The sequence below is a fragment of the Ciconia boyciana genome, chromosome 1, assembly GCF_034638445.1.
Source record: "Ciconia boyciana chromosome 1, ASM3463844v1, whole genome shotgun sequence".
NCBI classification, from domain to species: Eukaryota; Metazoa; Chordata; class Aves; order Ciconiiformes; family Ciconiidae; genus Ciconia; species Ciconia boyciana.
Window position 1 is genome coordinate 43411931 of NC_132934.1, and position 21838 is coordinate 43433768.

The following is a 21838-nucleotide window of genomic DNA, read 5'->3' on the forward strand; positions in this document are numbered from 1 at the left end:
ACAGAGGAAACAAAAGAGTCGTTAACATCAGTGACTCTGCTGTGGACAAACGGACAAGTGATAAGCTAAGGGTAAGGTCTGAACTGGAAAAACAGTTCCACAAGTAAGCCAGCGCAACAGCTAAATACTGCCAACGTGCTGCAGCTGTCCTCCATCCATTTTTTTCCTTTTCCTTCCTTCTTGGAGGTATCAGACCTGCTGTGAGAGCAGTATGGTTTGTTGCACGGGTCTGCATATATTGAGGGGACAGACTTCCAAGATTTCCATGAGCTTCTTTGCACAGCCATGTACAACAACTCTGACTCCATTGCTGGCTGTTTGAAACTCTGAAACATAAATCTGGGTGGAAGAAGACCTGCCATAGAGATCTGATAACACTTAATTGGTCTTCTTGCCTCCCCATGTCTCTCTTTTACTTATGCCTTCCTCCAGTCCCCCTGGACGATCCAATCCCACTAGAGAAGCATGCAAGCATGAGCTGATGGGCTGTTCCCTGAGCCGGTGCCTCCTGTCAGCTGAGCTCTTCCAGAAGGGGTATGAGATAATCAGGATAACATCTTTCAGTGCATCATTTTGCATGCAGGTGCTGCTGCATGTTAACTGTGTTGAGGATAGCATTTAGCCTTTCCATAGCCCTCTTGGATTGCCTCCTCTTAAATGTTTCCTTACCGGGAGTTCATCTGGAATCCTCTTGGGCCTCAGCTGCTGTGTTTGAGAAGGTCTGATTCAACCATGTCCTTTCTCAGCACCAAGTAAGACATCTCCAAACACCACTTCTGAAAGATGACACTGCCTTTTCTTCTGCCTTCTCCCATTCCAAGGCATGCAGTGATGTCTCCCCTTCCATTTACCATGCTCCATTTACCAGGATTTTTTCCATTTACCAATCCATTTACCAGGATTTTTTCTGGACACGCTAGTTCTGCCATACTTTAAGAAAAGTATCTATTGCCAGTGTATGGATGGAAACAGAAAGGGGCACTGCAGAGACAAGCTTGAGCTCTGACATCAGGAAAGGTTTTTTAAAACTGTGGCCTGGATTCCAACCTCTTGTCTTCAGGTGCTTAAAAGAGGTGCCAAAGAGACCAGTCGATAGAGCTGATTCCAGGTGGCAGTTGTTTTTTTTTTAGCTTGCCTCAGGTACCATCAGAAAATGCCCATCTTTCTCTGTTGTCCACCTTCCCTAGGCCAGGGCTGGACCATGCTGTGACTCCTGAGGTGTTAAAGAAGGTTGTCTGCATCCTGGAAATCCTCTTTCCTGCTGTGAGCCTAGAAAACACATCCCACTCCTCAAGAGTTGTTCCTATGAAATAAAGATGTTGGTACCCATAAAAGACGCTGGCTTTCCTGTTCAGATATCAAAATACACATTTAGCTTCTGTTTCATACAGCTACCCACTTGTTTGAAGTTGCAAGCACATGCTGAGTGTTAGTTTCCTTCTTTCCTTGTTTCAAAGTGTACACTGCATGTCTGTATAAAAGTATCTCTAAGCGTAGGAAATCCTTCTTCCTTTAATTGTGCATCTATTGGACATGTCATCCATTTGTGTAAACAAAAAAGGCGAATTTTGAAAAAGTGGAAAGTCCCAAGCGCTTAATTGAATTAACTCATTTTTCACCTTTCAGTAGATTGTATTTACCTCATTTTGCAAAGTGTAACACTCCTGAAACTTTCCACATGTTCCTGAGGGATCCAAACCCTCTAGGAGCTCAAGGCATCTGATTATCAGGGATGACTCAGATTGCTGTGTAAGCCTGGCCACAGACGGAGTGGTCTCCGTCTCACTGGAAATCATCTGGAGGACGTAAATTATATAAAAAAATAGAAATTATTAATCCATCTAGACAGAAATAAGTTGTACAGAGATAGTTAACTGTTGCAGTACTCAGAAGAGCTCTTCTGCCGGACATGTGCTCTCAAGCCATGTAGATAGCCAGCAGGCTGCGGAGTGATGGGGAAGGCTGTAACTGCTGCCCGCTGCAGCATCTGAACCCTTCAGCCTTACAACACAAGAAACCCAGAGCAGCTGTACAGTCCCCAGCAGCCAGAGCGGGGCTGATCCAGCCCGGGCTAGCATAAGGGACCTTGCTTGGTAGGATTACAGCAGCAACAGCGACTGTGTAGTCAAGTGCTTCCGTATGCCTTTGAAGTGTATTTTTTCTTTTTCATAAATAGATAGCTATCTTGTTTCCTCAAAGAAGAACAGGGCATGGTTTAACTTCCCAAGGACACCCATGTGCCTGTGTGCAGGAAGGAAACATCTGTGCAGGTGAGCAGGGGTGGTGAGGAGTTTTTGCTCTGTGCTGGCTTGTGGGAATTTATTGCAAGCCACTTGAAGGTTTTATATAAAGTGAGTAGTGTGCTACTGTTCTGGTACTCAGGAGTATTTCAGGGCTGAGGTTTTACATTTGTTTTACTTTTTGCTTGTTGTGCATGAGATGACAAAGAAAACTAATTGGAGGGACCATAGCTGCACCGTCACTGAGTCTGAGTAATGGCCAGCAGCCTGCTTGGAGATCAGGTCTGTGTCTGGTCAGACTGGAAAGTGTGTCCAGCCTGACCGGGTGCAGGCCATTTCCAGGGGACCTGGCAGGACCTGGAAGGCATCAGCGTGCCACCCACACTCTGTGTGATGCCCACATGTTGTGTGGCACTACCACACATCATGCGGCACGAACGATGGGGTCCAGGACCTCTGTGCATCCCCAGCCACTTGATCCCCCAGGAGATGTTGGCACAGGCAGGGAGTCTGTGGGACAGCGGGGAGCAAGTGCAGCCCCTGCCCTGCAGCCCCTCTCCCTTGCTGTTACCTACCAACAGTGTTAGTGGATCGCATTTTATGAGAGAAGGTACACAGGTAGTTTATAGCTGTCGGAAAGTTGGAACAGATGAATAGCTCAGAGGCTATCAGCTTCAAAAGAGAAAGAAGCCAGAAAGACGTAACACAAAGCTACCGTTTGGATACTGGCCGCTCATGCTGGTTCTGGAAAATGGTTTGGAAACTTATGGGGCTTTATAAGCAGCAGTAAACCAACATTTGAAAATAAATAGGTTCTCCTGTCCTCCTTATCCATTAGAGGATGATGTTGATCCAAAATTCTTACAGTGCCGAAGGGCCTATTCAAAGTGATAGCGGCTTTGAATCCCACCTGTCAAGACCAGGTCTTAACAAATGTCTCCTTGGAAATCAGTTCTATGGGCCTAATCTGGCAGTCACTGCTTTGGAAGAGCCCAGAAGACTTGTCTGTAAAAGGATGGAAGGAGGGTATTCTGTGGCATTTCTAATCCCAATTGCTATAAACTGTAATAGGATCTGTAACGCTTCTGTTGTTTGGATGGGTGGCTTGGCAATTGTTTTCTTCTTCTTCTGGCATTTTCCCAATTTTTTTTCTTAGTAGAAATGCATATATAGGAAATAATATTCTGGTTTATGGAATTGGTCAGAAACTGGACAAAAAATAAATAAAGCAATTAGACTGAGCAGTGACTGATTCAATTCTGAAGTAATTCCCGGATTACAAATGTTCCTCCGCTCCTCATCGCTCTCTCTTCTCCAGGCCTGGCAGCTCTCTTCATTCCCAGGCATCCCCTTCATTCCCAGCTTGTAATGGCTGAGATGAAACACTATTAAATATAATTAAACATATTTAGGAGACACAATCTGCTGCCGTGCCGGTATCTATAATAACAGAGGCGCTTAAAAACTGCATAGAAAAAGAGAACTCCATTTTTTCAAGTGTAGCACACCTACCGCTCAATAATGGTTCTGTCAAACTAATCTCCATGCCCTACTGTTAAACACTAGGCATCTGGTATAGTATTCATTTCCAGAAATCTTTTTTTCTACTGTCTGAAAATGGCCTCTTACTTTACTATGATGATTTTAAAATACACCAGAAATGTATTTTCCTGCATAGCTATTCATTCTGCCTTAAGAATATAGAAAAAACAGATGGGACTTATTTTCTCTTACTTGATCCAAACATTTCAACAAGTGGGTTATTTTCCTTAACAGCCTTTGGACTCCCTGCTGTTCTTAATAGGATTATTTGGATAAATAAACTCATCCAACTTTGACCCTTTATTAATCATACACCTGAGGCAGAACATGCAAAAGTTAATGGAAAGAAAGGATGTCTGCTCTGGTACGAAATGAGCTAATGTTGCTTTACTATGAAAAGGTATAAAATTCTTCTCGCATGAAACAAAAATTCATTTTTTTGGCATAAATCTACAGTTTTATTTCTGTTATAGTTCAACAAACACCAAAAACTGAACAGGTTGGAACATAGTTTGGGAGGGGAAAAGAAGGAAAACTTGTTGTAACTACCTTATGGCTTACAGATGTTCCAGGTAGGCATATAGATGTCTCTTTTGTTTCAGAGTTATCCCTGTACTGTTTTGCCAATGTTCAAACTAATTTCTCCCTTTGAGGGTCTATCTACATCAGCTACAGTTGGAAGAAAACAGGTTACAGTCCAGTGTGCAGGAAAAGCAAGATAAGAAAATCAAACAATAAAACAAAACCAGTTTCTACTATAGACAGGAAAGGAAAGTTTTCAGACAATGAAATTATGAAGTAAAATAGGATGGACATTCTCCTTCTTTTCCTTCAGAGGTGAGTGAATTAACAAAGCAAGGATGCAATGAGATACATATATCAGTGATAGATTTCAAAGACAAAATTGAGATGGAGATCCTGAATAAGGGAAATTAAAAGCTGAGCAGTGTTGTAAGTATGCAGATCACAGAAGAGGTGCAGGTTAAACTCCCGTATGTCATTCTAGATGGCCTTCATCTTCTTCCCAAGCTCTGATCATCAAGGAGCTGAAGCTGTAGTAAAATGTGCCAATGGGCTGTACCTACCTTTAAGGTGAAATATTTTGACGCTGGGAGCGACTGCCATGACTGAAGTGCTCTGACACGCCACCCTGTGTAATGGTTCTTGCTTTCTCCTCATCATCTCGCCTTTTTGTAGAGGGATTACAGGATTATAGGCGCAATGGAACCGATGCTATGATGGAGTGGAAGTAGGAGTGGGACTGCAGCATCCCTTGTACCTGATGGCTGAAGGTGTAAGTGACACTGATGTGTTGTCCCAGTGTGCAAGAAAACATGCACTGCAAACAGATACGACAACGGAAGAGGGCATTGTCTGCTCCTTTATTTTTTCTTCTGGGCTGCCAAAAGCTCCTGTTTGCTCAGATCTGCTAGTAAGGTTACTCATGAAATTCCCTTCATTGCTTCAGGCCACATGAGCTGATTTAACCAATACCTACGAGTGGACTTGTTTAGACTAACAGAAGCGATTAAGGAGATGCTCTCCTGAGGAGCCGGGGAGAGTGGTGATGAGCAGTTAGCAGCAAGCTAAGCACTCAGCTCTTCAGCTGGTGCAGTTGCGTTTGTCCTTGGTATCAGGCCCTGCTGTGAATTTGGCCCAGTGAATTTATCACCCTGTAAATGTGGAACTGGTTCCAACTGTGAATTCGAAGAGCAGGCATATAATTTTAATGTTTTTACCAACTCCTTCAGCTAGAACTGCATTAGGGCTGTTAGCTATGGCACCTGAGAAAGTAGCCAGATCTGTGAAAGCAGTTTTTTCCAGCAATCCTCTTATTTTGTATATAAAGCACTCCTTAAAAATAAGTCAAGTTGTGGAAGAGTGTGTAGGTAATTGCACTGTACTATAATTTCTCTTTATATTAGATACTATGGGAATAAACCAAGCAGACAGAGTGGCATATTTGACAAGAGGTAGAGGAGATGACCCTCCACAAGATCATTTTTTGTCTGGACAAGACATTTGTCACAGCTGCAGTATTATTCTGCTTTGGATGAGAAGGGTGTGCAATGTATTTTTTAATGAAATTTTTAAGACACTGTTCCCAACGTGAATGTGGTCTAATGAACACTGTGTACTAATCTCTTTTAATGTTGACTGTGCCTGTGACCTTGGATAAATCATTGCATCTCTTTGTGTGTATCTCCCTCTATAAAATGTCTTCTTCACAGATATGTAGTGAAGATTCATTAGTTAATGTTTACAAAGTGCTTTGAAGACATAAATACAGTTATTACTTTAACGACTCCAAAGTTTATGAGATTAAGAGGGTATTTTACCCTTTTCATCCTACTCACCAGTTGGGGGCTACAGTAACCATCCCATAAATAAATGCATCATTCATGTCAATCTTTACACATATCTGTTATCTGCTACTAACTGTCTTTATAATTCTACATGGTCACTGGCTATCCACCATCTATGAGTGCCTAATCTTTTCTAGCAAGTAAGGAATAAATTATGTGCATTTAAAAAAAAATTGTACACTAGAGATGAAAATTTTTTGCGTGCACCAGGATGATTTGTTGCTCCAAGCAGCTACAGGATGATTTTTTTCAATCATTCCTTTATTTGTATAATCTAGAGCACCTCATTTCCCAGGCAAACAGCAGAATCCTATCTGGACCTGGGGGTGCCATTAAAATTAAATAAGATTGAAATTCATAAGTTTATTGTGTGCCGAATCTCTGTAAGACATTGGCAGGTATTGTTGTAAGTGTCTTTTCTGAGCTTCCAGATGAATATACCCAACTGATATACCTCTGCTTCTTATACTGTAGTTTAATATGCTACAGGAGATCTCTCTAGCACAGTGAAGCAATAGAAGTCTTGATGAGAGCTATTTAAAAAGCGTGAATGGTCATAAAAGCCCAACTAGAAATCATATATATTGCTGAACCTCAGATTTCCACCAATGAAAATGAAATTAGACTTTGTCTCAGGTTGGTTGGTAATATTTTTTTTGGCCTTTTTTGGCAAAAAGGAACTGCAGTGCCATGGAAATAAGCAGGAGCTGTCAACTCTTAGAGTAGTTCAACATCGCTCTGATTTATATGTTGATGTACGGTCCCTCTGCTAATGATAAATAAGTGTACAGTTATTTATCATTAGCACAGTCCATGCCTCCATTTCCCTGTGTTCTTCTGCTCTTTTGTATTGTTCAGTGAGTTCATTTCTACCATGAAGAAGGATACGTGGAATATGAGGAACAAGGGCTGTGTGTTTGGCATGGCATGACATGGGCCATGAAAAACTGGATGAGGCTACTTTCCTTTACCAGGAAGATTACCAGGAAGGAAGACCAGGAAAAGAAGACCAACTGTGAAGAGACAGGTTTTTTGGCTTTGCTGCCATCTAGCAGAAGATAGACAGCCTGACACCTACCCACCCACGGGGACAGAGAAGTAAATTAGATTCCTGAGGTAGGTGGGGGATAACGTGGATTTTGGCTGAGGGCTGAGCCGGCCATTCTGGCCTAATGCCTATGCATGTGGCTAGTTGAATGTTAAAAGGTGGCTTGGTTTTGGAAGGCTATTCCCTCCTGCTTGTCTTTACTTGTCTTCTTCAAGTGCAGAACTAGCTGACACTCACTCACATCACTGGAGAAGTGAACCAGGCTGCTGCTGCCCTGTCAGTACCGTTATGTTGAAGGAGATGTGAGGACAAAGATAAAGAGACTTAAAAGAATTCAGATATGCCCTCTAAAGACAAACCTCCTCAGCAAGAGAAGAGCCTTTTTCTTGCTAAGGACTGGATTTCTGAGGAAAGGAAAGCACTCCTTATAACAGAACACATTTAATAATAATCAGTTAATAATAATAGTCACCTTGATCTAGGTTTGGTCAAGGCTCATGCTAAAAAAAAAAAAAAGCTTCAGCTTCTAAAGCATTTCAAGCAAGTCATTAGCTGATTCTCAGTTTATACTGCTTTATCATCTGAATGGTCTTGAACAAGGCTTAGTTACATAATGACCATGTTAGGCTCCTAAATGAGTTTCCTTTCCTGTAATTATTAATCCTCCAGCTTCCCTCTTTCTTGCAATCTCATTTTCTCCTGCAGTGTATGTTCCTTTCGCAGAGACAGATAACTAGATCTTGCAGACAGTCATTTATGGTCTGTGTTCATTAGTTCACAGGCAAAGGAAGCTAAGCAGACTCTACTCTGATTTTCCTTTTGTTCAATGGAAACTGAACATTTATTATGGTTTTGTTGCTGAGGGAAAGTTCAATTGCTAATGTAACACAGGCTACAAAATCGCAGAAAGAGAAATGTTTCATGTTCTGGAACAACTAAGCTCACATGTATTTTCCAGGGAAGGAAAAAACCTGCTAAATCTGAGTTGAGGTAATTGAAATTATTCTTAAAAAAAAAAAAAGAAATGTGCCTGTGAGGCTAACAAACATTATGAGAATCTTGCGATTAGGCTGAAACTAGGGATTAACCAGATCACTTAGCCTGAAGGTTAAGCTTTAAAAGAAACTGAGGCAAGTTAAGATACAGGAATATACAGACAAATCACCTGGGTAAGTCTGCCCTGTAGCAGTGTTCATTGTATGATTGAAAGTAAGTCATTTTTCCTGCTAGATCAGATTAGACTGACTTTTTTAAAAGATAAAGAAGTTTTATTCCCATTTTTTTCTTTTGGACATCACAATATGGTGACAGTTATTTGTCTGTGAGGAGTATGTCAGAAGCAATGAGACCCACACTCAGCTGAGTTTCTGGGCTGCTGCTTTTTCCTAGGGCGTATGCATTCAGCACTAAATCATGTTCGAGGTCTCTAAGTTACATTAGATGTCATGTGCATGCAAATATGTGTTAGGTAGTTTAAGAAATCCCTGGGAGGGGATGTTGACCAACTTTCCTTCCTGCTCAGGTGCAGGTGGCCAAGGAATGGCATTGAGGGCGCATGGGGCATGCCTCACATTCCTCGCTGGAGCTGTTGGCTGGACAATCCCCTTCAGCAGAGCCTGGGGAAGCTCTCAAGGGGAAAGGGCTGGGCTGCAGGTTCAGCACCTCCAGAGACAAAGTGGTCCACTTCACACTGTCAGGGTGACGGGCAGGAGGAAGGGAGCTGGGGAGTGAGGGTGTCCAAGAAACCATCATGGCCCATCAAGATGCGTGGTGCTGCTGGGAGGAAAAGTCTGGGTGCTGTGGGACCCTACCCTATACACTGCGGGTGCTGGGTTCATGAGAAGAAACTCATAGCTCCTCCTCTAAGTTTCCTTTTAATTCTGCAGTAGGGATATTCTTAAAATATTTTATTGCGCAAGCCTTCTTCAGCTATTTATTTTTCATCAAGTCCAGTAGACGAGAAGGGAACGGTGTCTCTACTCAGATGTGCACCAGCAACCAGCCCTGAAGATCTCACCCCCTCTAGTGTGGAGTCTGCAGTGCTGTGACATGGACCGCGTATGCTCTTTGTCGGGCTCAGCCTCGCAGAATTTCGTGCTTAGCTTCTGCACCTAGTTAAGACGGGAAACATTCATATATGCTTAAGTAAAATAAATGACCTTAAGCAGGAGAGAAAATGCGAGAATAATTTAAGCTTTAAAACAAAATAGCTTTCAAAGCATATTGTCAGTGTCACCCAAACAATTGTTTTAAATCCAGTAAAGTTAAATCAGGTTGTAAAAATGAGAATGTCTCATGAAGCAGAAATGTGCCTTTAACCAAACACCACTATTGTGACAGTACAATTATGATTTAAAACCAGATTAGAATAAATTGATTTTTGCATCAACCTACTCGTGCCTTTACAATCACGTCAGTCTTTCTGAAGTCCACCTCAGTGCATGTTTCCTTTATGGACTGGGAACTCCTAGGAACTCTAGGGAACATTCCTCTTTTATGTTCACCAGATCAAGACTGGTTGAATTAGGGCTGTTTTGAACAGAGATTTGTACCTGCTATCCAAACCTGCCCTCTGAAAGCAAAGGGTGTGTAAACCTAAGTGCCAATCAGATTCAAAGAAAGTAGAGTTATGTGCACGCTCTTTATATTATTCTGACTTACTGCTTCTTCCTCTATTAAATCACTCAAGGTCCTGTAAGCACTTTCTGTGATAATTTACTTACATTTGGTCTAGTGATTGCAATGGAGTACATCTATGCCAGCACAGTCTCCTTAACTGTAGGATGCTGTTGGTGATCCTCTGAGTATACTTTAACTTGAATTAAATTTTCAGGGCAGGAATTATGTTTTCAGATGTGTGTATCGGATAATGGGGCTCTCTTCCAGTACAGGGTCCCGGGATGATTTTTACACAAGCAATAAATGCAGGTAATTAGAGGAAGCAGAGATTTGTGTCTTTCCTTTTGTAGAGGGTATATGGTATTGCCCAGAAAAGGATAGTTTGTCCAACCAGCACAGGGTTAGCTAGTACAGATTTACAAAAATCCAGTATTGGGCGATGGATTTATGGGCTACCGGTAAGTGCCCAAAAGCAGGAAATAGCAAAGCTTCCTAAACCACCATCTCTATTATAAACGTTGTTTTATGTTTTTAATATACATTGCTAGTGTTCATTCACTGTTCAGTGTGTTTTATTCATTCCTTTTAATATAATGGCTGTTTTTCACAGAGGAGGAAAAGGTGGATTTTTTTTTAATGTCCTATCTGTAAGATTTTCTCTCCCTCACTCACACCAACAGTTCTTTGTGTGCAAATAACTGAATGGACAATTTTGCTTCCAGCAGTGACTTACAGGTTCAGCAGATGTCAGATAGGCAAAGTCATGGAACGATGCTACAGGAACTGCAGTTTGGAAGCTTGATGTTACCCACATTGAACCTATTTATTCTGTCATGTGAAGGCTGATACCTTTATGGAAAAAATGTCAAGAGCTATCAAGGAAAATGCTCTCTGAAAATTCTCAAAAGCTGAAAGCTTTTTAAAAACTTATAGAGAGAGTTTTAAATTTTGCAGAAAATGTGAGGAATGGCATTTTTCTCTCCAAGATGGAAACCATGAGCAGAAATAGAAATGATTGCCTGTGTCCCCCTGCAGACACTGAGATATTTCCACTCTCAGAGAATTTGTGGCTACTTGGAAAAGCTCCTATCTGGGTAGAACCACAATAAACATAAGGAAAACGGAAAGAGATGCCAAGACAGTGTCATCTATGTTATTTAAACTGTTTAGAAACTGGAAAAAACACTCTGTGTTTTTATCATGCGTAGATTTAGTTTCTTACCTGACAAGGAAAGCTGGGATTACTCAGTGCTCTTCGGAATATGAGTGCCATATGATCGCTCTGTAATGCTGGGGAAAAGAGTGGGGGGTCTTACATGACAGAGACCATCTCTGGAGGCAGTAGCATCGTCTCATCCTTGGCACAGCCAGTATCTTTGACATCATCTGAGACCAAAGACTCTGTCAGGTTAGTAGCTATTAGCTTTTCATCAAGAGGCAGCAGTTATGCACCTTAACAGTTGTTTGAAATGCCCATCCAGCAGAATAAATGCCCAGTACGCAGGTTATAAACTGGTCACCTGGTGAGACCTTTTGTGATGCAAAATTGAGTGGCTGTAGTTTTGCTGCTGCTGAGGACTTGTGGATGGTTAAACTGGAGCTAAGAAAGCTTCTTGCTCAGCCTCACAGTTGGTATTTGCTTAGAAATCAGCAAGCTATTGATGTGGACAAAGCTTTGCAGAACTCAAGCATGTCAGTACTTCTCTAGTGAAGGATGCTCCCATTCGTCTGTCCTCTGAGATTCCCATTATTGAGACACACCTGTGTCTAGGACTTTCTGGAAATTGTAGGTTTCTCAGGGCCAAAATAAACCTTTTTTATGTTTTATCTGAAGAAGATGTTTGGAAGGAGAACCAACTGTAAGTGCACTAAGAACCGTGACAGAAGGGTGTTGAATAGACGATGAGGACCGCTGCTAGCTGTGCTGTTAAGAGCTCGTAGAGACCATATGATTTATACCTCCCCATGCTTCTCTTCCTGAAAAAAAACCCCCAAGCCCTACATAGTCAAATAGTAGTTTTATAGGGTAGTGGACTTCATCTGTGTGTGTTAGCTAGAAAACCCATTTAGCACTTTTCTCAGCTCTTCAAATACAACATGCTTGGTATGGATATTAATGTGATTTTCCCTGTGATTAATGTGATTTCCAGGTATTAATGCCATTGTACCTGGCAATGGTACATAGGGTTTTGGGCATGGCAGTGATGTGCTCACAGCAATTTGTTGCTAAGCAGAAATGTTGCTTAGTTTCATATCAACTGAAATATTTTCAGTGTGTATGGCTCCCATTCCAGATGTGCATTTCAATGGTTTAAATTCAGAAGTTAAGAAGATGTAGATACCCCTAGTCATACTTGGATCCAGGGCCAAAATGTTGATAGGACAGAATTTCATTGACATAAATGCAGTGAGAAGAAATATTACATGACATGACCTTACTGCAGGCACTCAAAAATGTTTTGCAGTGAGACACCTTAGCCTAATTAGCATGCTACCAAGATATTTTTCTCAGGCATTAATTTTCTCCGCATCTCCAGATATACCTGTTGTCCTGAATTTACTTAGAGAAGTCAGTCCTTTTCTCCTCTTTTGCCCTACCTTTCCTCCAGAAGTACAAAGTTAAATCCTGTTTACTTCACTTCCTTAACCAAACTGCGTTGAATGAGTTCCTGATGCAACTTCATTAACTCCAGCACAGTTTCACCAAGGATTAGCTTGCCCTGCTCACCAATCAAGAGAAAATAATTTACTCAGATGTAACTGACATAACCAACAAACAGCCCAAGAAAGATTCTTCCTTCTCTTGAGGTCCACTCTCTTCATGATCTAAAAATGGCATGTGACTTAGGCACTCTCAGATGCTTAAATGCCCTCAGAGTGGTCTAAGTGATAACCTCACAAAATTGAAAGCCTTAGGAAGCAAAGATCAAAGCAACTTTTTATAGTTTTGCTGTCTGTGCAACAAATTCTCTCCTTGTAGTATGTCATAATATGAATTCCGATGTCTTTCAAGTTATATTTAATCCAGGTCCCAAGTGGGATTTTTTTTTGTCTGCACTATGGCATGATGGATATCCCATACAAGTGACTCACTCATCCCTAAAATCTCCTGGAATTGTGTCACTACGCACCAGGATATTCACTGAAAAAAATCCATCCCTGAACAACAAACTAAAATTGCACTGTTGAATTACAGACTCATAAAAACAGGAGGTGATTGTGGTAAGGCTGAATGATGAATCCATTAAATGGAGACTTTAAAAATGACCTCTGGTGTTTTATATATAGATATATATGGATATTTTACTCATGGTATAACTTTTACTATCTTGAGAGGAAGCACAAAAAGATTTGACTCCTCAAACAGAAATCACAAATGTGATTTATGGATTCAAATTGATCTATGGATTTCTGCTGACAGAACTCATGACTTATCTAAACCAGAAAAAGTTTATTCTGCAATTCCAGTAGAATCGATGACTCAGTAATATAGGAAAAAAGAAATAAAAAGGATTGTTACCCTTTATTTATGTTAGCTCAACCATGCTGCAGCAAGGACTCAATTAAAATGTAGCAGAAATGCTCCTGAGAGCAGACTGACACAGATTCATTTGATTTCTTAAAAAGTACCTACCTGGCATACAAATGTTCTTCTGGAGACAGTACTGTGTGGAACAGTCCTCTGTTACCAGAAGGACAGGACTGAAAACTTCTTTCATTTTCAGATTAATTCTCTATTGCTTTTTTCAAGAACTGCTGCAATAACGGTAATTCCCTCACCCCCTTCCAGGAGCTTCTCTGTATTTGCTGTTTATTAGTATTGCTGATTTCTAAATGCCAGCTTGGGACAAGAAAGCAGGGACTGTCCCTATAGAAGCAATATAGTTATGTGCCCCTTTTAGTCCTGTCTCAAAGGGCGTGAACACGACATGGGAGACAAGCTTCTCCACTCCCCAACAAGCTAGTCCAGGGTGAGTAGTCTTACAGCAAATTACTCCCTGAAACAAGGTGGATGGGTGAGGGTGGCGATGCCCCGGAGGGCCATGTCTCAACAGCTGCACCACCTTCCAGGCAGCACATTTATGGGTTGCCTCAAGTTGTAACATCTTCCCCATTTTACAGAACTCGTGTAGGATGTTCGTCTGGTTTGCAGTTTGGAGAAGGATGGGACCCATCAGGATATGTCATAATGCAGTGATATAACAGGAAAACATGGGAGGAGGCCAGATGTCCATACAAGGGGCTCTCTTTGGGAAATGCAGGCTGTTTGACACGAAGAGTTTCACCCTCAGTTAATATAAACAGGCAGAGGCAGCACTGGCTCCAGCTGTTGTACGGTGCTTTATGAACAACAGAGCTGTGCCAGCTATTGCAATCCCATAGAAGACCAGGTGAACGGTTTCAGGGGACTGTCATGAAAAAGCATCACAGTGCAACACTCAGGAAGTGACTGCTTGGATTTGCTGACATTGCACTCTTTGCAGAATTGTTTCCAAAGCTGTGATCATCTTACAGTTGCTTCACATTTTCCTAGGTTGAAATCGAAATGACCTAGCTTCTATTCTGGTTCAGCTGTAGTTGACTTGCTGGCTGGCTGTTGTTACTGCAAATGTTTCTGAATTTCTTCTTTTATTATTCTCCTCCTCCACAGCATCGGTTTTAGTTTGGCATCTTGTGCTCCAAAGTGTTTTCAATGTCTTTTTTTTTTCCTCTCACATACATTTCCAAGCTGCTGTAAACAAGCTGTATTGCTGGTGAGCAGACAGGAAACAGCTTGAAAGGATAGGAAGGACATAAAAACATGAATTTCCATCAGAATAGAGCTGGAGTATCTTCAGCTGTGGTTAGGCAGGTATTTGCACTTCTGGTGTGGCAATTGCACCCTTCAGTGTTGGGCTGTCGGAGGGGATATGCAAACTTCTTATGATACAGCTTTCTGATAAGCTACTAAGAACAAAAATCCATCAGTTCTAGCAAATGCTAGATATACTCTGAATCTGTTTGCTAAAAGAGAGCTTTAGCCAGACATGGCTGGGCAAAATTCCCCTTGGACCCCAAGGGCGGGTTACCGTTCAGTGAGCACTAGTGGCTGCTGCTGTCATCCCAGGGACAGCTGTGTTTAACTGGTGCTGCCCGGGTATGATGTAGAGAGTGACCACAGATCCTCTGGTTGGAAAGATGTTTAATCCAGCTCATCGTGCTGCTAGTTGTTGATCCAAATGTCCTCTGTTTGAAGTACTGCTGAAGGGGGAAGTTCTTTTTACTCCCATCTGGTTATGACTAATCTTCTCAGCCAGGCTCCCTTTGGCCAAGGAGGGGCCCAGGACAAGAATGGTCTCTCTCCCTCCTAATTACAGGCTTTACCCTTTGGTTTAACACAGAAAAACTAGTAATTAGAGTACAGAAATGCCAGTAGGTATATGTGAACATGGAGTCAGTTTACAAGGTGATATGTTAAAGCTGATTCAAGCCTGTACGCAATCTCTTTCTCATTATGGAGGTGTAATTAATCACTTTGTCTCATTATCACACTATTGAATTAAATAGAGTCATTTTAACCTTCCTCCTTATCTTGGAATCTACTCTGGCGCAACCAAAGCCAATTTTCTTTGGAAAATGTGATTGAGCTTTTGTATCTATGTGGACGTGGCTCTGCAGAGATCGAATATTAAGCCGATTTTAGCCTTTTCATCAATCACCTGAACTTGAATAGTGTGTTAAAGTCATTGCCTTGGAGAGCATCCCCGCCTCCGGGTGTCTCGTTGGCTAAGCTGAGGAGCTTAGCTGGCCGAGTCCAAGGCCAACTCCTTTGCTGATAAGGGCTGCGGCGAAGACAGCTCTAGGCGAGGTCCTGCCCCTCCTCTCCCTTGGGAGCTGCTTTTCAGCTGAGGCTTTACTGCTAGCCCACCTGGGCTGGGTGGCAGCTGGGTAGCAGCTGTGCCTGGGCTCATACCCCCGTCCGTGATCTTGGCCTGGGTCCGGATCTGCTGGCTCGGCTTCCTGGCTTGGCCTCAGACCAGCCTGGCCGCTGAGCTGGGTGATTGCTGGGCTGCGTCTGGCCCTGGTCGCTGCCCCTGGGCCTGATCCGGACCCTCACGTGCCACTCGGCTTCCTGGCTCCCTGCTGCTGAGGCCGCTGCGTCTGCCAGCCTCGCTACCACGCTTGGCTCCCAGCGCTCCTTCCCTGGGCAGCAGCTAGCCCTTGCTGCACCCTGACACAAGTTTTTAGGACTCACCTAAGTCTACTAATAATCAAATAAACTTTCCCATGTCTCCTTTCCATGGTCCAGTTCTGAGACAGGTCTGAAAGCAGTTTCACCTGAGTAAAAACTGAGGGCAACCCTGAAAGCCATAATCTGACATAGCCCAAAACTATGGGCTTTAGCCCTGTGTTTTATTTCAACAAATCAAGATTTATTGAATCACAGCACCTACCCTCCTGCTTGTCAATTGATCGCCCAGACGTTTGGCACCTATTAGCCCACTCCTGTCAAACTTGGGGTGTGTGGTCAGCTGTGGTGGGCATTAGGTTACGTGAAGGGAAGCTGACCACGGAGGGAACAGAGGTCAGCAGAGCCATGGGAAGGAGAGCCTAGGTTTACTGCAGTCAGGGGGACCCATAACATCCCAAAACTTCACAGGGAAGCAGCTTTCGTGATTGATATTATTCGCAAGGCAGAACAATTGCGATGCAAGGCAGAGACTTTCGTGCAATTTTGCTGTGGTTTGTACTCTGCAGCGGGGATGGGCTCAGGCTTCGCAGTGGTTTGGGTTTTGGTATCAGACTCCTTCAGGCCTCACTTAATCCCAGTCAGACTGCTGTGGTAATGCAGGGACCATGTGGTATGGAGGAATCCCTGTCAAAACACAGACCTTCACCCTCTCCCAGGTTCCACAACCCAGTAACACACTCATTTGTGTGCTATCCAGTACCCAATCATTTATAGCTGGACTGGAAATAAGAAAGTCCTCTCCATTTCACCCAACCCAGAAACATTTTCAGCATGGGGAGTCCCGCATTGGCGAGTGAGTGTTACATTGAGTAGCAGGGAGTAGCACAAGCTGGGTGCAAAATGCACCCCAGGGCAAGAGCAGCCAGCATCCACATTTATGGGCTTCCCCCTTTTGCTTACTTCACAAATATGCTGCTACAAATGCCCCGCGGGGGACTGAGCTCAGCAAGATGGGGGCCTGAAGTAGGAGTGAATCCTGTACCTCTCGTGGAGTAGAAGGAGCTGCTCCTGACCAGACCGTGAGTTGGTGGCTGCGCTGGGTAGGACAGGGCATACCAGAAGGGTCAGACATACTCTGGTGCCCTGCTGCAGGCTCACCCTGCAACGGCCCTGAGCCTCCGAGCCCTGTGCCGGGCTGGTATCAGAGAGGAGCCAAGGCTGCAGGGGAGTGCTTTGAGCCAGAGAGACTTCCCAGCAGCTCTGAGCAAGGGGGGACCATAGCATGCCATCAGGCACGTCAGAGGAGCAGGCACCCTGAGCTGCAGGTAGCAGGAGCAATGGCAGAAGAAACTGGGATGTGGACCTCCTCTAGGAAAGGCTGATATTCTGTTTCCCCTGCTCTCACTGAGGAGGAGTTTAGAGGTAAGAGATGGTGCAGAGAAAAGGCAACAGTGCTGAGCACAGCCAGTCGGAGTTTGCAGAGCCAAAGGCAGAGGACAGGCTGTTCCACGCCAGGTGGGAGACGCGTGAATTGGGCTGGTTTGTTCCCAGCTGCCTGCACCTTATAAAATGATACCCTGCTTCTGGAGATAGACATCCAAGGGCCTTCCCCCCCACCCCAGGTGACCTTGGGAGCTGTGTGGCCCCAAGAGCTGTGCCGGCGTTCCCAGCGGTGCCGCAGCACCTGGAAGGATCCAGGTCTGTGTCGTGCATCGGACCCCACAGCCCTGCGGCGCTCAGCCTACCCCGTCCAGGGGCTGGCCAGGCTCTCCTCTTTGCTTTAATCCGTTCAGGCATTTTTCACCTCCTCTCTGTTATGCTGAAGTGTTTTTTTTGCTGTAGGGCTTGGAGAGGCCTCCCCTTGCTAACCGGCTGCCCGCTGGTGACTGACCCCAGCACTGCACTTGAAGGCACCGTGGTGCTGCCCCATAGCCCCACACGGGGACATACCTCAGGGAGGGATTTCTGCTTCTTGCCATTGCATCTCTGGTTTTCCTTTTAATTTTGGTCAGGCAGAATCCCTCCTTGAAAATGAAACAGAGGAAATAAGTATGACCTGGTTTTGCACAGAATTACGAAAATAACATTTTTCTGTGCAAAAGCATAATCCAGACTTCCCGGGCTTCGACAGATTTGAAATGTTTATGAACCTCTGAGATTCATTTTTCTCTCCTTAATTAAACTCTCAATGTCTTGAGAAAACCAAAGGGAGGCTACAGGCCTGTTTACCTCGCATAACAAATGGCAGGGACTTTGCTAGGAGAAAGCTGGTAGGCTGGTACTTTCTTTCTGTCCTCTGGTTTCTCCCAGAGATAACAACTCACTAGGGTCGTGCAGAACTTTGCAGCTCGCACTAGCTTGAAGGAATATCTGGAGAGACTTTTTAACTGGGGGAGGAGGGAGCCTGGCGCCTGAGTGAATCCTTTTATCCTCTGCAGAGGCTCCTGGAGCTCAGCCCTAGCTACTCTGGCAGGGCATTGCGTAGTTATCTGATTATAGTAAAATATATTCCCTGACAGCATCTGAAATGTTCTTTCCTCTTTAATTGTATATGCTGGGAAGACTGAAAAAGCTTTTGCTTTCTCAGCCTTTTAAAATAATCTTTTATCTAATGCATTTTGAAGTATTTTTGTAAATGTCTTATGGACATAATGGGCTCCAATCTATGTGATTTCAGCCTCACACTTATGAAGAGGAATCTTACATTAAAAATCAATGGTCAGACAGCAAGAGAAGGTCACTCCGAGACCATCAGGCTTGTCCTGCAGGAGCACAAGGGCAGGTTTTGATGCTATCCCAAGCTAGCAGGCTCTGACATGTACTCAGAGGCAGCCTCAAATAACGTGAAGTCCCAAGTAAGGCTGAGCAGAAAAGCCCGAAATTATTTTCAGATCGGTGAATGTACTTGCCCAACTGTTTCTTAGTGCCTGCTCAACGGGGCTGCCCCTGCTCTCTCTCCATCTCCCTTTTCCCCTGCACGGCACCTCCACAAGCTAATCCTCAGCTCTTGTGAGACCAGGTGATGGTATTCCTGGTTGCCTCTCATTGCTCTGGTTTTAGAGAAGTCAAGACTGTTTTGCTCAGTGTTGTGCAGTAGGTGATGAGCAGAATTAAGCCCAGAACTAGGGGACAGATCTTCCTCCCTTTCAAGCCAATGTAAATCAAGAGTAAATCCACTGGAGCCACTGGCATTATGGCAATATAAAGGAAGACAGGAACACAAGCGTTTGCCACTTGGGCCTAAAGTGTCTGCAGAGATATTTTTCACCAACATCTTCCAAATGTCCCAGTTTCAGTGCAGTAATGATGGGAACCCTAAGGTAGGTGAGGTGCCAGTGGCTGGTTTTGTCACGACGCCAGGCAAGCCTTAGAGCAGAGCTCCAGCCACTCCTCCCTAACATCTTCTACCTTATGTTCATTAAATGCCCAGTGCTTTTCAGGCACGGAACTAATTGCTACCAGTTAATCAAGATTTTAAAGCGGTGTAGGGTTATTAAATCACATGTCGGTTGGCTGTCAGTGAGATGCAGACTGTGAAGAGGCAAAGCGTTTTTCTTAGGATTGAAGAATTGGCTAGCAAAGTAAGGGAGATGTTTCTTTCTGGACAATTTATTGTTGTGGAGTGAAATCTTTATACCTACATCTTATTTTCTAGGCTTAAATTGTTTCAGTTTTCTTACCAAAATATTAAACCTGTTCCAAATTGGCCTATTTCAGTAGTTGTTACACTTACGCACTTACCAAGTTACAGTACTTTAAATTTATTGCAGATTTGTTTGATTTCCCTACAGCGCCTTCACTACCACACCACACCTAGGGGGTAGGTCTGTAAACTGCTGGTTCACAGCTGTCAGTTTTGAAACAAGAAAGCAACTGTTGGAAAAAAGACAAGTTTAATGCTCCCCTCCCACCCAACTTTGGAATGTCATCAATGAAATTAAACTGCTGTCACATCCAGGGTGAGAAATATCCAGGCAGAGATGGGGAAAAGCAGAAAGTCTGGTGTCTCACATTCAGGGTGAAAATTAGAAGTTTATTTGGAAAATGGAGGAGCTCTGACTGAGGCAGACCTTTTAATCCCCTGGGAGGTCCCGCAATATCAGACCTGGAGGTCACGGCATTTTGCAAACAAGCAATGCAGTCTTTTGCCCACTCACCAGCAAAGTCTCCGTGCCTTCCGAGGGGAGCGGGGGAAGGCTTCAGGCTCTCGGAGCTTAAGCCGGCGCTGACGGACACCATTAGGATTCATTTCATCGCTCCAGGAGGCCCTAGAGAAAGAGTTTGAAAAAAATACCCTAAATTCTCATTGCGTTTCTGGTGCAATAAATTAATTTGGAAAGAATCTGGATGTTAATGCTTACTGCCCACATGGATCTTCTCAGAGGATCACAGTCAGCATGGCTTAAATTTGCCTTATTTGTGTACGAAGCCTTTCTTTTCACTCTTTACATCCTGAGCTATTAAATTTTAAATTATTATGCAGGCCATGAAGCCTTGCTCAGGACCTCTCTGAGCTGCAAGGAGAAAGCATTGCCGTGACCCAAGCACCTCTCAGGAACCCTCCTTGTTGACCAAGACGGGTGGTGAAGACCTGCTTCCCTGGACGTGGTGGGAGCGGGCTCTGCTTTGTGACCTGTTGGAGGCTCCCCTTTTGCTTCTGCCTCTGACCGGGGTTGCTGGCAGTGTTCAACACCTCCCAGCATCAGGGGGTTATTTTTGTCTCCCACCAGGCTCTGGGCTGCCCATCCCATGAACATTAAGACGTTCCTCCTCAATGCCACTGCTTTTAATTTTCCCTTTTTATAGAGAGGACTTAATCAGAGGGAGTTTGATGTTCCCCTCTAACTATTTTTTACTTCAAAAGGGGGAGTTTTAAGCACACCAGTGAGGACGAGAACTGCTAGAAGCTACAGTCCTGCTCCTCCGTAAGGAAACAATGGCCAAGGTCCTGGCGGGGGAGCTGGAGCTGGGTTAGGGCTTGTTAGTGCTCCTCATACCATATTTAATCTTATTAAACTTATCAGCCTTCCTGCCAGTGGAAAGGGAAAGTTAATATTGGTGAAGTCACAGGTCAAAAAAACCCCAAAACAATATTGAGCGAGCTGCTGAGTCTTCATTTTAGAAAGGAGTTTTGAGGAACTCGGCCAGTTGCAATTCAGGCATTTTGCAGCCGTTGTTGGTGACGTGGGACATTAACCCACATCTCTTTAATTACAGGGGGGAAGGGGGCGATACTGGACTTGCTGAAATCAATAGTGAACCTGCTATTAATTTTAATGGGTGCAAACTCAGGTTTGGGTCAAGCTGTCTTATGTGTGTGTGATTAGGGAAGGGAAAGAGAAATGGAAAGGAAACTACGGCCACATTCGCTGCTTCTCTCTGTTTTTTTTACGAGCGGTTGGTGGCTAATAAGCACGCACAGGCAGATGACGGCTTCCACCTGTGGGAAACTGGCCTCTGTGTCAGGGCCTGCCTTGCTCCGGGGTGTCTGCGGCCGGCGGTTGGGCAGGCATTGCTGCCATCCTGTGGAGAGCCGGGCCGATGGACGGCTGCAGGGCTGCGGGGTGCCCGGGCAGGCCCCACGGCGGTGGTGGGACAGGCCCCCATGGTGGTGGGGCTAGGGATGACTTCGCATGGTTTTGGAGCAGGGCCGTGGGGTGTTCCCCTGGCCACCTCCAGGACTTTAAGAGCCAGTTGGCATTGCGCTGGTCCAGCTGGAGCAGGAATCGTGCCTGTGCTGCGTAAAATAGCTGGATGTGAGAGCCACTGGGGCAAGCTGTCGTCTTCTGCTACTCGTTCAGTGCTCAGATCCAACAGGGACTGCTCACCTGGACACGCGGTGGATGGATGT

The 21838-nt window shown here is 44.2% G+C and overlaps 1 long non-coding RNA gene across 1 annotated transcript; it reads left to right on the plus strand.

The window, feature by feature from the left end:
* Positions 1–1870: 1870 nt before the first annotated feature.
* On the plus strand, positions 1871–9552 carry LOC140660281 (uncharacterized). The gene is made up of 3 exons (XR_012045378.1): positions 1871–2270; positions 7007–7264; positions 9145–9552. It is a non-coding gene; the product is annotated as an uncharacterized lncRNA (long non-coding RNA).
* The last annotated feature ends 12286 nt before the right edge of the window (positions 9553–21838 follow it).